The following is a 13,729-nucleotide window of genomic DNA, read 5'->3' as shown; positions in this document are numbered from 1 at the left end:
TTAAACCTGAGATTTCTAATATGTATGTGGCTTAAGACTTTTGACCTGTTAAGGACTATTTTAAATCCATTGATTTGTGAATTAAAAGCTTTCTGGCCAATAAGAATGAAAGACATTATGTGAGATATTTTATGATATTTGATATTATGGTGGATAGTATGAAGCTGGGCAATAGATATAATCTTGCTCCCTGTGACTCTGACGACATGTAAAACTATCATTTATTGAGGACAATGATAATTCTGATTTCACCAAGTGGTCGTATTAAGCTTCATGCGAGCGTAATTGAAACAGATAAATTTATATAGGGTTATATAGACCCGTGGTATACATGTCCATCATAGTCCATGATATACGTTAATCTATGATGGTCATGGTGATGATGATGATGATGATGATGATGATGATGCTGATGATGATGATGATAATGGTAATTGTAATAATTATAATATTAATTATAACAATACTACTACTACTACTACTACTACTACTACTACTACTACTACTACTACTACTACTACTACTACTACTATACTACTATACTATAATAATAATAATAATAATAATAATAATGATAATGATAATAATAATAATAATAATAATAATAATAATATAATAATAATAATAATAATAATAATAATAATAATATAATAATAATAATATATAATAATAATAATAAAAATATAATAATAATAATAATAATAATAATAATAATAATAATAATAATAATAATAATAATAATGATTTTAATAATATTATCATTATCCATCCGAATCATGGTGTTTATTCCAGACAATCAACTTGATATGATACAGACACTTGTCAGAGATTTCTTTGCTTATGGGATTTTTTCTCTTCAAGGAACAGCTTTTAGTTTATCTGAATTAGTTTGAAATAGCGGCAATCTCCGAGTATCAAAGTCAAATTTCTCTCTAGTAATGTATAAAAATATGTCTTACCAATTTTAAGCCTATCGGATGTGTTGTTAATTTAAATCAGTCTTTCCATAGAAATGACCTGTGGAATAAGTAAAGAAAGGAAAATATGATTGAGTATGGGATGATGTTTTGGTTATTTGCACGTTTTTATACCGGGCGCAATTGGATTCAATAGTCTGATGTCACGTCGCCCAGCAACAAAGAGAATCGGTTCTTTTTATTTTTCATGCTGGCTAGAACTTTTCATATGTCTTGTGATCAAAATGTATAAAAGTTAAAACATGATAATATTTATAATTTTTTTCTCCTCTGGATACACTTTTATGCTCGTCGGAGAAACATTTCAAAAGGCCTTCCGCTATTGTTCTAATAGTTTAGAGACAGTTACTAAGTTACCATGCGTCGTTTGCATTTCGAGGAAAGTGACGACATGACTGTTGAAGCGTATTTAGGCTCGATTTAACATTGTTGTAATGGATAATATTTTGCATTGGTTTGACAGTATTACCATCACATCACAAAAAACATTTGTGACGTCAGATAGTCAAGCTTCAGACGAAAATAAGAGTATAATATTATACATATAATTTAAAAATTATTCATCTTAATTACGCCACTACCACATTATCTCATTCATCTGTGGTATCTCATTCATCTTATCTTCTTGATAAAGGGGAAACCCAAAACGTTCATTTAATCTATTTTTGTAATTAAATTGATGCTTACATTCAATTTCACATTATTATTTATTTCTAATTGTTGAAAAGTCTCAAGACAAATTTGAAAAGTTTTGACACATTGATGATTCTTACAATCAAATGATTTTTGGAGTAAATGTTTTCGGGGCAAAATGAACCATAAAAAAATGTTTTGTTGGACTAGGACAGAAATGATTCCATTCACGTCTCTTGCCTCAATTTACCACGATGAGACCTGCGAACGGAGTGAGTCTACATGACGGACATTGTTTGTTTTTAGGATAAATGATCCTGAAATTCAGGCATTGCCGGTTGAATTTACTGCATGAGACAGAATGACTAATCAGATTTAAGTGACATGACTGTTCCTGTGTATGTGCCATGAAATCTGTATTTATATTGCGTGTAATTATTTATCACTATATATAATATCAAGTTCGACAAATGGATGATGCCAAGTCTGCAAAGATAGATCATCATCAAGCCCTACTGCAACCTCCTCGTGGTGTCGAACGGTAACAGGTCAAGCTGGCCAACTGCAGAGGGCGACAAGAATAGGCAATGGCAAACCATTCTTGTAACTTTGCCGAGTTAACTGCATGAATAAGTCCAAAAAGTTAAACGGTGACAGCGTAAAGGGGAGCATGTTTTCACGGAAGACTGCTGCCTCGCTCGGTTGGGAGCGTGATGTTCGTCAGGTCACACCGAACCGTCAGCCAGTTACTAGGCGAAATAAATTTAATAAATGTGACAAAACCAAAATTGGGACATGGAATGTCAGGACCTGTGCCCAAAAAGGAAAACTAAACAACATTCTAAAAGAAATGAAACGGCTCCAAATAAATATTCTTGGCCTGGCAGAGATGAGATGGAAAGAGCAGGGAACCATGTCAAAACAAGAAAACAACACGACATATAAGATCATATGGAGTGGTGGAACCTCTTTCCAAAAAGGAGTAGGGATGATCTTAGACCAAAAATCAACCAAATTTTACAAAGGGCACGTAGCAATCTCAGACAGAGTTTTGCTGGTTAAGCTAAGAGGACCTGTAGTTGACACCAATATTATTCAAGTTTATGCACCAACAGAAGAGGCGACAGATGCAGATATGACAGAGTTTTACCATTCACTAGACAAAGCAAAACGAATGTGTAAATCACAAGAAGTCCTTATGGTAATGGGGGACCTAAATGCTAAGATTGGCAGAGGCAGAGATGGTGACATAATCGGACCACATGGACTCGGAGACAGAAATGAACGAGGAAACATCTGGGCAGATTGGTGTAGAACAAATAAATTAATGATTTCAAACACCTGGTTTCAACAACACCCAAGAAGAACCTGGACATGGCAATCACCAGGGGACAGAGCAAGGAACCAGATAGACTTTATAGCAGTATCATCAAGATTCAGAAATGGCATATTAAATTGCAAAACCTATCCAGGCGCCGATGTAGACAGTGACCATGTCCCAGTTGTTTGTACAGTAAAGATAAAGATTAAAGCTATTCAGAGAACAGCTGGTAGAATAAAGAGGGATTACAGGTTATGCAAAGACAATGGCATACAAACAAAAATGAGAGAAGAATTTGAAAATGCACTCATGATACAAAGCCAAAGTGAACCTGATAACGAAAAATGTGAAAAACAATTTGATATATTCCAAAAGTGTGTCAAAGCAACTGCAGAAAAGCATTTACCAATAGCTCAAATAAACAGCAAAAAGGAATGGATGACAAATGAAATTCTAAACCTATTTGAAGAAAGACGAAAATGCAACAGAGGGTCTGCAGAATACCAAACATTGAACAACCACATTAAATCCAAATGCATCGAGGCACACGAGAACTATCTAGACTGGAAATGCTGCGAAATCGAAAGAGAATACAAACCCAACCCCCAACAAGCTCACCAAAGAATAAAAGAACTATCAGGGAAAAGGAAAAGCAAAGCAGCAGGAAGTTGTATCCAAAACAAACAAGGGGAACTGCTATTTGAAGAACAACATATAGAAAGCCGATGGGTAGAATACATAGGCGAACTGTACAATGATCCAAATAGAAATGAACCACCACTGAAATTCAAAGAACCATTAAGCGGACCAAACATCACCATAAGTGAAATTGAACATGCCATGGAACGAATGAGGGATGGTACACTGCGTGGCATTTCCCCCTCTGAGTGGTATTTCAGTGCTAGGTCAACCTGACCCCATTAGTGGAGTCAGCCCATGGGTGGAACAGATAGCGGTCAGGGGGAATCTGTGATGCCGCTGATGGTAATTAATTGTTGCAATATTTCATGGTATTGCTCAGTTGCTAACACAAATATGAAAATTGTTCCCTCACCACAAGCAAAGCAAGGGTTTCTTTCATCATATGCCATGGTTGATAATAATGTATCCTCTTAAGACTGCTCATAAGAGATGTGTCAATTTAGTGGTTTTTGAGCTATCAATGACATTAATTTGTTGTAATTTGCATATCAATAATTTAATTCCCAGCGGCAGAAAATGTTTGAAATAAGCATCATTATAAAGTAAAATTGATGATCTTGACACATGCCAAGTTTTGTTGTCCGGGCAGTAAAACCTTAAAAGATATGAATTTTTTATTGTAAATTTCATATTTGGCATGACTTGGTGAGATCCTTATTTCTCTCCCATAGTATTCCATGCCATGAATTATGTCCAAATATCAGTTTAGGAATAAAATATAAACCATTAGACGAAAATAATACTAATATTATTTTTTAAGCATTTAACTGGTTTAAATATTATGAGTTTTGGGCACATTTGAAAGCCAACTTTTTAATGACTTGATAATTTTTTTCTATACTTAAATCCCTTACGATGCAAGTCAAATTTTTTTTTTTATGACTGTTAGGCATTATAGTTTGAAGATGTATACGGTACTGCTTTTGTGTGGTTGTCTCAGGAAATGCTGACTTTATAGTGTCATATAGGTGTCAATGTTTAGGGTATTCTTGCATGTTGAATAAGTAATATAATGTAAGTTCAAGTTCTCCTTTTGTGCACAAGTGAATATGTTAACTTTTTATAGACTGAAGCGTCCAGATATATATGGCAGTGATATCCCATAAATTAGATGACCTTTCTGTGGTATGTCTGTGGTGTTGTACTGATTTGACTCTGATTGTTATTCAGTTGTTTTATCTCTAAATTTGACTGACTGGAGTTCAATGGTATATCAGATGACTTTAAAAGACAATGACTAAATGTGTATTCTTGAAGGAAAGGTGATGATTCTATATAACCTGTATGGACAGTGTGTTCGTTTTGAATGTAGTTGGTCAATAAAGAGAAAAAGGTTACTACTTGGAATAAACTATATGCCCTCATAATTTTGAATCCTCTTTTGTCCACATACTATGTCCGTCTGTTTGAGCAAATCATCTAATTTAACAGTACCAGTGGTTAGTGTTAGTTGTAATTGATGATTGTTACTGCAATATTTGTAGCATGTCCAGTAACCTTGTTGGGTGATTGATTATTTTCTTGTAAAGAAGTCATACTTTATAGGCAGATTGATAGTAAATTGAGATATTGACATCATACACAATATTGGTTTTTAGTCTTTACTGGACAATAAAATATTATCTTTATGAGTTATTTTACCACATAAAGACATAAATCATATCAGTTTACTGTTATGATCAACACAACTGTTTGAGAGGAACGGAATTGGTAAAAACAATATACAGAACTTACTAAACCATGAATAAATCAAGAAAATCAACTGCCAATATAATAATATTGCACAGGAACATAGATGCATATGTGTACTTTTGATATTTATTAAAATTCTTGAGATACTGCCGCTGAGTTTTGAATAACAAATTTTTTATTTAAGTGCACCATAATTTACAAGCACTTAAAATTAGATCACCAATTTGTGATATTCAAAGAAAACTATTAACCACAAGAATGTCAAATTTTCACTGATGTTTAGAAAGACAACTGATTTTTCAAATCAAAGTAATGAAGTGAAAGAGTCTGTTATTGTTTTCCCGCTATACAGACATATTATAAGACTATAAATATCCATAATTGCCCCCATTGGACACGGCACTGCCTAATACCAGTTGAACTCCAATGACCTCACGCAGGTAGCGAGCAGAGAGGGTTATTGGTCCCTTGGGAGTTCCAACTGAAATAGCGCTGATTCCACGCAGTGGGTAAAGCAACAGGCCCTGATGAAATATCTGTAGAGGTATTAAAAAGCCTAGGAGATCTAGCAATTGATGAACTTCACATATTATTCAACAATATATACAATACTGGGAAAATTCCAGAAGATCTCTGTAACTCTATTTTCATAGCAATACCAAAGAAAGCAGGTGCAGTCAGATGCGAAAATTTTAGAACTATAAGTTTAATAAGCCACATCAACAAAATACTGTTGCGTATAATTATCAACAGGCTAAGGAATAAGATTAACCCCGAAATCGCAGAAGAACAATATGGATTCCAACCTGACAGAGGGACAAGGAACGCAATATACCTCCTCCGTGTTTTAAGTGAAAGAGCTATACAGGTTCAGACCCCACTATACCTCTGTTTTGTCGACTACAAAAAAGCTTTTGATAGAGTACGCCACGAAGAAATACTAAAACAACTGCACTCCATTGGCGCTGATGAGAAAGACCTCAGACTCATGCAAACATTATACTACACCCAGCAGGCATCTATCAAAATCGGAAACTCTACAGGAAATTCCATTCCTATTAAGAAAGGAGTCCGTCAAGGATGTGTTGCCTCACCAGATCTGTTTAATCTATACCAGGAAACAATCATGAGGGGCATAAATAATATGGAGGGAATAAAAGTAGGAGGTCACAACATAAATAATATAAGATACGCAGACGATACGGTACTCATTGCAACATCAGAAATCCAACTTCAAAAGATTGTTGACAAAGTGGTAGTAGATAGTGAAGTCAAGGGAATGGAAGTGAATATCACCAAAACGGAATGCATGGTAATACAGAAAAACTCCGAAAACAACAACACCTGCAATATAACGATTCACGGCGAGCAACTTACCAACGTAGAAAGTTTTAAATACCTAGGTTCAATAGTGACAACAGATGGAAGATGTAACCGAGACATACGAGCAAGAATAACTCAAGCCAAACAGGCCTTCATGGACCTGGGAAACATTTTGAAAAACAAACAGATGTCGTTCGGGATTAGATTCCGAGTCTTGAAGTGCTACGTGTGGCCAATCTTGTTATACGGATGCGAAAGCTGGACTACAAATGCAGAAACAAAAGAACATTGACGCTTTTGAAATGTGGTGCTTGAGAAGGATGCAGAGAATATCGTATACTGCACACAAAACAAACGAAGAAGTGCTAAAACAAACATACCAACAAAGGAAACTAATGCCTTTAATAGTGGATCGACAACTATCCTTTTTCGGACACATAGTAAGGAAAGATAAGAATGAATACCTGGCAAGTTGTGGAAAAATACCTGGTAAACGCGCCCGGGGGAGACAAAGAAAAACACTCATAGACCAACTGAAGGGCTTCACCAACCTAACAATCCAAGAGCTGTTTGAAAAAGCAAGAGACAGGGAGGAATGGAGAGAGATAATTCATGCAGTATCCGAAGCCTGGACCAGGCATGGAACCTAGAAGAAGAAGAAGATAATATCAAAGCATATAATAATATAAAATCTTGCTGCTCATACTATAATTATTGTGGTTTTTATCGTTTTGGGCAAAACTCGCAAATCAATACATTAAGCCATATATCCCAGTATTTGTGTTTCATTAATTGTTCACGTAATCTGAAGAAATATTCACATATTCACATATCTTCGCCATCCATGCCAAATTTGCTAATGAATATAGATTCCTCTTGAAAATGTTCGTATGTCATAAATTTATTGGTTAATCTCTCCTAAACTCGCGTGGTTGTATAATAAAATAACAAAGTTGATCATTCCTGATGAAGCTGAAAGATTGTTCTTTATTCCACCCCTCCCATTGGAAAACCCTATGATTTCTTAGTAAATACGTGTTCGTTGAATAAATAAACGTTTTACTTAACGATTGCAGAATATATTCGCTTATTTATTGGTGTGAAATAAGGTATAAAAGACAGCTGATTGGCAATTATAGATAATCTTTTTGGTGCTCATGAACACAATTTTATTATTAGTTTTGGGTCAAATTGTTATTCAAGCAGAATGAGAAAGATACAAATTATAGTGAATAGAATTTCTAATACCATACAATTTGGTTACAAAATATCTAATAATCTTACTTGAATAAATATATTCTTTCGTTTCTTTGTATTTATTAAACTCGTTATATTTTATCGTGCTATAACACATACTCGCAAGCTGGTTGTGTCATTTGGCACAATAAAAATAACCCGTTTAATAAATACAATGAGATGAAAGAATCGTTTAATATTTTACCCCTTCCCATAGCTGGGTAACGCATAATCATATAAAGTTTAACAAAACAATATGTGACTTCAAATTGTCAAGTGTTAAAATGAACTCGAATAAAACAGACGACAAGGCTGACAACATCAAAATTTCATAAAACATAAATGTCTTTCGATCACAATAACGAAATCAAAATGGATTGAGCATTAAAATGAAAAAAATAAATTCAATGTACCCTTGGGTTCTGTAATGCTAAATTTTTAAATTGAACCGAGCTCTGGAAAGCTCGTGCAACGATTGGGTTCACGCCCTAAATTCCATAAAGCAAGATTTTAAAGGCTCTCTCTCTCTCTCTCTCTCTCTCTCTCTCTCTCTCTCTCTCTCTCTATATATATATATATATATATATATATATATATATATATATATATATAACTGATGGGTGTGCTATAATTCTGACAATGCTCAATAGAATTACAGTTCAGAGTATTATAAAATGAGTAAAATGAACTGACATTTCGTCCCACATTATGGCCTTTTCGTGACGTCAGTTTTCAGTTGTGTGATCTTCTTTGATGGAGAGTAGATCGGATGTACTCTCCATCAAAGAAGATCACACAACTGACAACTGACGAGACGCCTGTGTTGAGACGATCGTGTTATTAGACGAAATGTCACTTGATTTTACCCATGTTATATATATATATATATATATATATATATATATATATATATATATATATATATATCATATATATATATATATATATATATATATATATATATATATATATATATATATCCTTTCTTTAAAAATATAGCATTGCGGAGAACATTGTGCTTATTTTAGTCAATAAAAAAATTGATACGGCGCACAACTCTACTGAAAGATTTGAAAATTAGAAATGTATTTTTTACAGATCGTTAAACAGATAACTTGATTTCCTTTTATAATTTAAAGTCAATTTGAAAGTTCGTTGAGTCAAACAGATATCATAAAATATGTACCAACGACGACACTTGACTCCCAAAATCAACTAATTTGGACACTGTAAAAAGTTGTGAATTTGCGTCATCTATTTATGACATCAAGTATTATTATTACTTCCGTTGTGTTGTTGATTTAGCGGTGATCAGTGTTTGTTCTAATTGCGTGTATGTTTGTGTGTGTGTGTGTGTGTGCGTGTGTGTGTTTGTGTTTGTGTGTATGTGTTGTGTGTGGTGTATACATGTGTGTGTGTGGGTGTTGGCATTTTTCAGCAAATCGTGGCATTCATAGTGATATTATTCACTCGATCACATGAAGGTATTTCAGTCGCCATTTTGATTCTTTTTTTACTATTAGGGTTAGCTCGAGATCGAGGATATTTCTTTTTCTATTAAGGTTAGTCATAAGTCTTAGTAAAGGTGCTAGGATGTTTGTTTTTCCATAAGTTAAGTAAAGGGGAGACATTCCGAAAGCTCCTACATCCCCAGTATTCTTTAAATTTGTATTTTCACCGTTGATATTTTGTCAGGCATTTATTTATTCAATTTGTCATTATATCTATAAGTATTTTAAAAACTCTAGAACAAACCTTGATAGATTTGTGAAAGATTAAAATTTCTTAATTTGACCATTGTTTCATTTTCAGCCGCCATTTTGATTTGTTAAATATTGAAAGGTAGTGCAAAGCAGTCCGAGAGTTGGTTTTTTTTTCTATTAGGGTTAGCTCTAGAGGTTATCATAAGTCTTATTAAAGGTGCTAGGAAGTTTGTTTTTCCATAAGTTAAGTAATGGGGAGACATTCCGAAAGCTCCTACATCCCCAGTATTCTTTAAATTTGTATTTTCACCTTTGATCTTTTGTCAGGCGTTTATTTATTCAATTTGTCATGATTTTTTCTATTAGGGTTAGCTCGAGATCGGATGATTTTTTTTCCTATTAGGATTAGTCATAAGTATTATTAAAGTGCTAGGGTGTTTGTTTTTCCTATTCGGGTTAATTAAAGGTACTAGGTTTAATTTTTTCTTGGGGTTAGTTGAGGGAAAATATTATTAAATATATTATTGGGCCACACAGAAAAATCAACCGAAGATATACCAAATTACACAGACAACGTTGTTTACCAATCTGCCCTCATTAAATGATGGTGAGTACAGTATCGAATGAAAATAGTTCTTTCCCCGTGAAATTGCGGGCTTTTTACTAGTATATATATTATATTATATTGTATTATATTATATTCCAGACCATTTTAGTGTGGTTTCAATGATCTGACCTCCATATCGGTTTGGTACTAGATTCTGCCATTTGTGTTTGTCAACAAGCGATTAATCATATCAAAGGATATATTTATAGAAGTCGTATGGGGTTGTATTTCCAATACAAATGAAGAGAAGATGTCAGGGTCGGAGAATTAGGACACGAAATTAAAAATAAATACACCTAGATGCTTAGACCATGAAAATGAATGAGATATAAATTTGAATAAGATAAATATTTCAAACATACAAATTTCTATCAGTTATCTACTGGAGAAAGAAAAATAATGATTTGCAAACATACATTGAAAACGAGTTCCATAAAGAAAAAGATGGAGTTAATTCATATATTTTATGTATGTGTTAGAGAACCGTATGATTAGGATTGATAGTAAAAGAGAAATCATGTGTTGTTTTAGGAGTTTTATTTGTTGAACTTTTGCATGATGGTTGCATATACGAGAGATCGTAACATGAACAATCGAGACAAAAACTGTCATGCGCTCATAGAATTTGTGCAACTCATTTTATGTTTGGAATTCATAATAATAGTTAAGTTATAGAAAAAACTTGAGCTTTCATATTAAGCAATTCTCACTAAATGTGTTAAACCACTTTACAAGGTCTCACAAATCAACAGAAACATGTAACATGACGTACGACGAGACATGACATTTGTTTGTTGTTTGGTGATCGTCGCCATACTGTGCCTTTAAACTATTTGGAAAAGAACAGGTATTGTACTCATCGATAACCACGGGGTGTCGAAATCATTTCACTTCGAAAACCGCATTTGCTTATCGCACAACCAGGCGAAATCGCCACCGAGTGAAACATGGTCATAAGATGTCATTGAGCTATCTAGCCACTAGTTAGAAACTGTGTTTCCGGGCCAAATGATCCAGTTAGTCAAATGATAATGTCGTCAAAGACCCCGGAAACAATCACATTTTGGACACAGGACAAATTTAGAGGTTTTATGTCTTTTGTCTTTTGTTATTGGAGAATTGTTCTATCCGTCTGACAGTTTAGAAAATGTGGATATATCAATGGTATCAAGCTCCAATTTTCAAAATTACCAATGGCAATATAAAGTTATAAACAGTCGAGTTTACGAAAGCCACTGGGGCGAGATTTCCAAGTAAGTGGCCACCATCGATATATCTGAGAGTATCTGGCCACAGCCAAAGGTTCCAAACTTGAACCCCGCTGTCTACATATCCGGTTTTCTTTGAGCAATTCAACATGTATTGAACACTTTGAGTCGCTTTACTGTGACTGATGCCCGGGGGTTCTTAGTCTTTTTTTTCCGAGTTATTCATTTCTTACAATATGTGTCTGTCTTGAATCTTGATTTATATTAAATATTTTCGAACATCCATCACTGCTAATAATCATTTGTTCGTTTACATATATGAATCGGAAAGATGAATGTTTTAAAAAATGTTTACTCCATCAATAGCAACGGACAGAAAGTCGATTGCCAGTTCAGTCATATGAGGTAAGATATCCATACAAATTCGTCATCAAAATGCCAAAATATTATTTAATTTGAGTTACCCGAGAAAAAACAAGCAATTCAATCAAAATATATTTTCAAGCCAGGAACTGCCACATACACACCCTTTATTATTTAATTTTTTACAAAAGCTGAAAAGATTTTAATAACTCTTCAATTTCAGCTAAATCTCTAATCAATCATAGATCCTAAAGACACTCTAACCATATAACTGCCGTACTCAATAAATACATGTCACGGTATTTAAAGATTTGGCCAGAAAACGTGTCCTTTAAATATGAATCGAGTTAAGTGACTCTCATCTTGAAAACAGACTCTCAAACTTGAGACCTTCCGTGGTCCCAGGTTTGAGAGTTTTGCCAAAATGAAGGTAATGTTAATCGGTCGATATTCAAAGTTCGAGCTTATCTGGCCAAATGTTTAAATATGCGTCTTTCTAGATAAAGACAGTTAATTGGTTAAAGTAACAAAAAAAAATGGTTGGGTGGAAGGTGGAAAGGTGGCTGAAAAAAATCCATTAATGTTTGAGTAGAGACGATGGTCATAATGACCAGATAGTCTTAAGCCTTGGAAATGTGACCATCGTCCACCAGAGATAACGCAAGGCTAGAAGTGATTTATGGCTGGATCGACGCTATCTATGGTGTACATGACAAAACACGTTATCTCATTTTGGCCAAAAGAAACCAACAACGAATGCTTTATATGTGACACTCCGTATTCACCTGGTATTATGTCGAGGTCGCAATAAGTGACTTATAAATTACATGTAAATTATTTTTTCGCTCTTTAACAATCTGGAATAATTATTTGAAAAATTGTCTAGAGCTCGCCCTTCAAATCTCGATCGATTTAAATGACCTTCATCTTGGCAAAAACTCTTAAACCTGGTTTTACAAAGAAACTGCCAATATTGTTTTCACTCAATAAAACGCATGAACTTAATCATAATCCCATCTATCTGGTGGTAAAATTTATTTTCAGTGACCAATCTACCTCGACATAGTACCGTTTTGAGTTGTAAGGTCACATATGTAGACAGATTAATGTGACCCCTCAAATTGTCAAAAAAGGACTTAAAGAAGTGTCAAAAGAGGTCTCGGGTTCAGACATGCTGAGGGTCATCACATATTATAAGGAACTCTTCTGGCCAAAACGTTAAAAAAAGAGCTTTGTCAATGTTGCCCAGAAAGACTCCAGGATGGGAGATTGGTTCGTTCATAAATCTAGATAAAGGTCCATGATGAAATGATGTATGGGATAAAAAGAGAGCGGCGTGGGCTGTATGGGATAGAACTGTAGAAGTCTGGGATATATGGAGAAGAGGCAATCCATTTTTGGCCTTCTCTTTTATTGTACACATTAACACTTTGGTACTCGGTAAAAAGAAAACTCTGGAATATATGGAGAAGAGGCAATCGATTTTTGACCTTCTCTTTTATTTTACACATTAATACTTTGGTACTCTGTAAAAAGAAAAAGAAACCTGTTTAAATTTTGACCGTAGAGCTCGTCCTTCAAATATTGATCGATTAAAATGACCATCATCTTGTCAAAACTTTCAAACTTGGAACTTCAGTGTTTATGTGAAACGATTAGGAAGGCATTCGTCTAACCAAATATCTGGACAATATATTTTATTACAGCCGTGCCATTATGGCTTTTAAAAAAGACTATTTATGCGGGATTTTTTTGTTTGTGTTAATGTTTATTTTATTGATGTTAACACAAAACATAGCTACAAGTCGTTAGTCAAACTGAAAAAAATATGTCACGATAAAAATGCAAGTGTACGATAACAAAGGCATTGATACTCGATTACTTTCAAGTAAAAAAGTAAGACAAAGAATCGAAGTAACGTTAAAATAATAGAGCAGTATAATTAGGTGCCCCAAACGTAAACA

General features: G+C 34.1%; 1 protein-coding gene across 1 annotated transcript in view; it reads right to left on the bottom strand.

Annotated features, from left to right (window-relative positions):
* The window catches only part of LOC144966322 (prolactin-releasing peptide receptor-like), a 210,462-nt gene that overhangs the window by 66,881 nt on the left and 129,852 nt on the right, over nucleotides 1–13,729 (bottom strand). The window contains exon 3 of the mRNA XM_078902572.1: nucleotides 960–1,017. The gene's annotated coding sequence lies outside the window, so the exon portion shown is untranslated. The remainder of the gene's footprint in view (nucleotides 1–959; nucleotides 1,018–13,729) is intronic.

Source organism: Berghia stephanieae, chromosome 2 (assembly GCF_034508935.2).
Source record: "Berghia stephanieae isolate SIO BIC M18660-M18661 chromosome 2, UCSD_Bste_1.3, whole genome shotgun sequence".
NCBI classification, from domain to species: domain Eukaryota; kingdom Metazoa; phylum Mollusca; class Gastropoda; order Nudibranchia; family Aeolidiidae; genus Berghia; species Berghia stephanieae.
The sequence above is the reverse complement of the archived record's forward strand: the minus strand, read 5'-3'. Positions and strand labels throughout refer to the sequence as shown.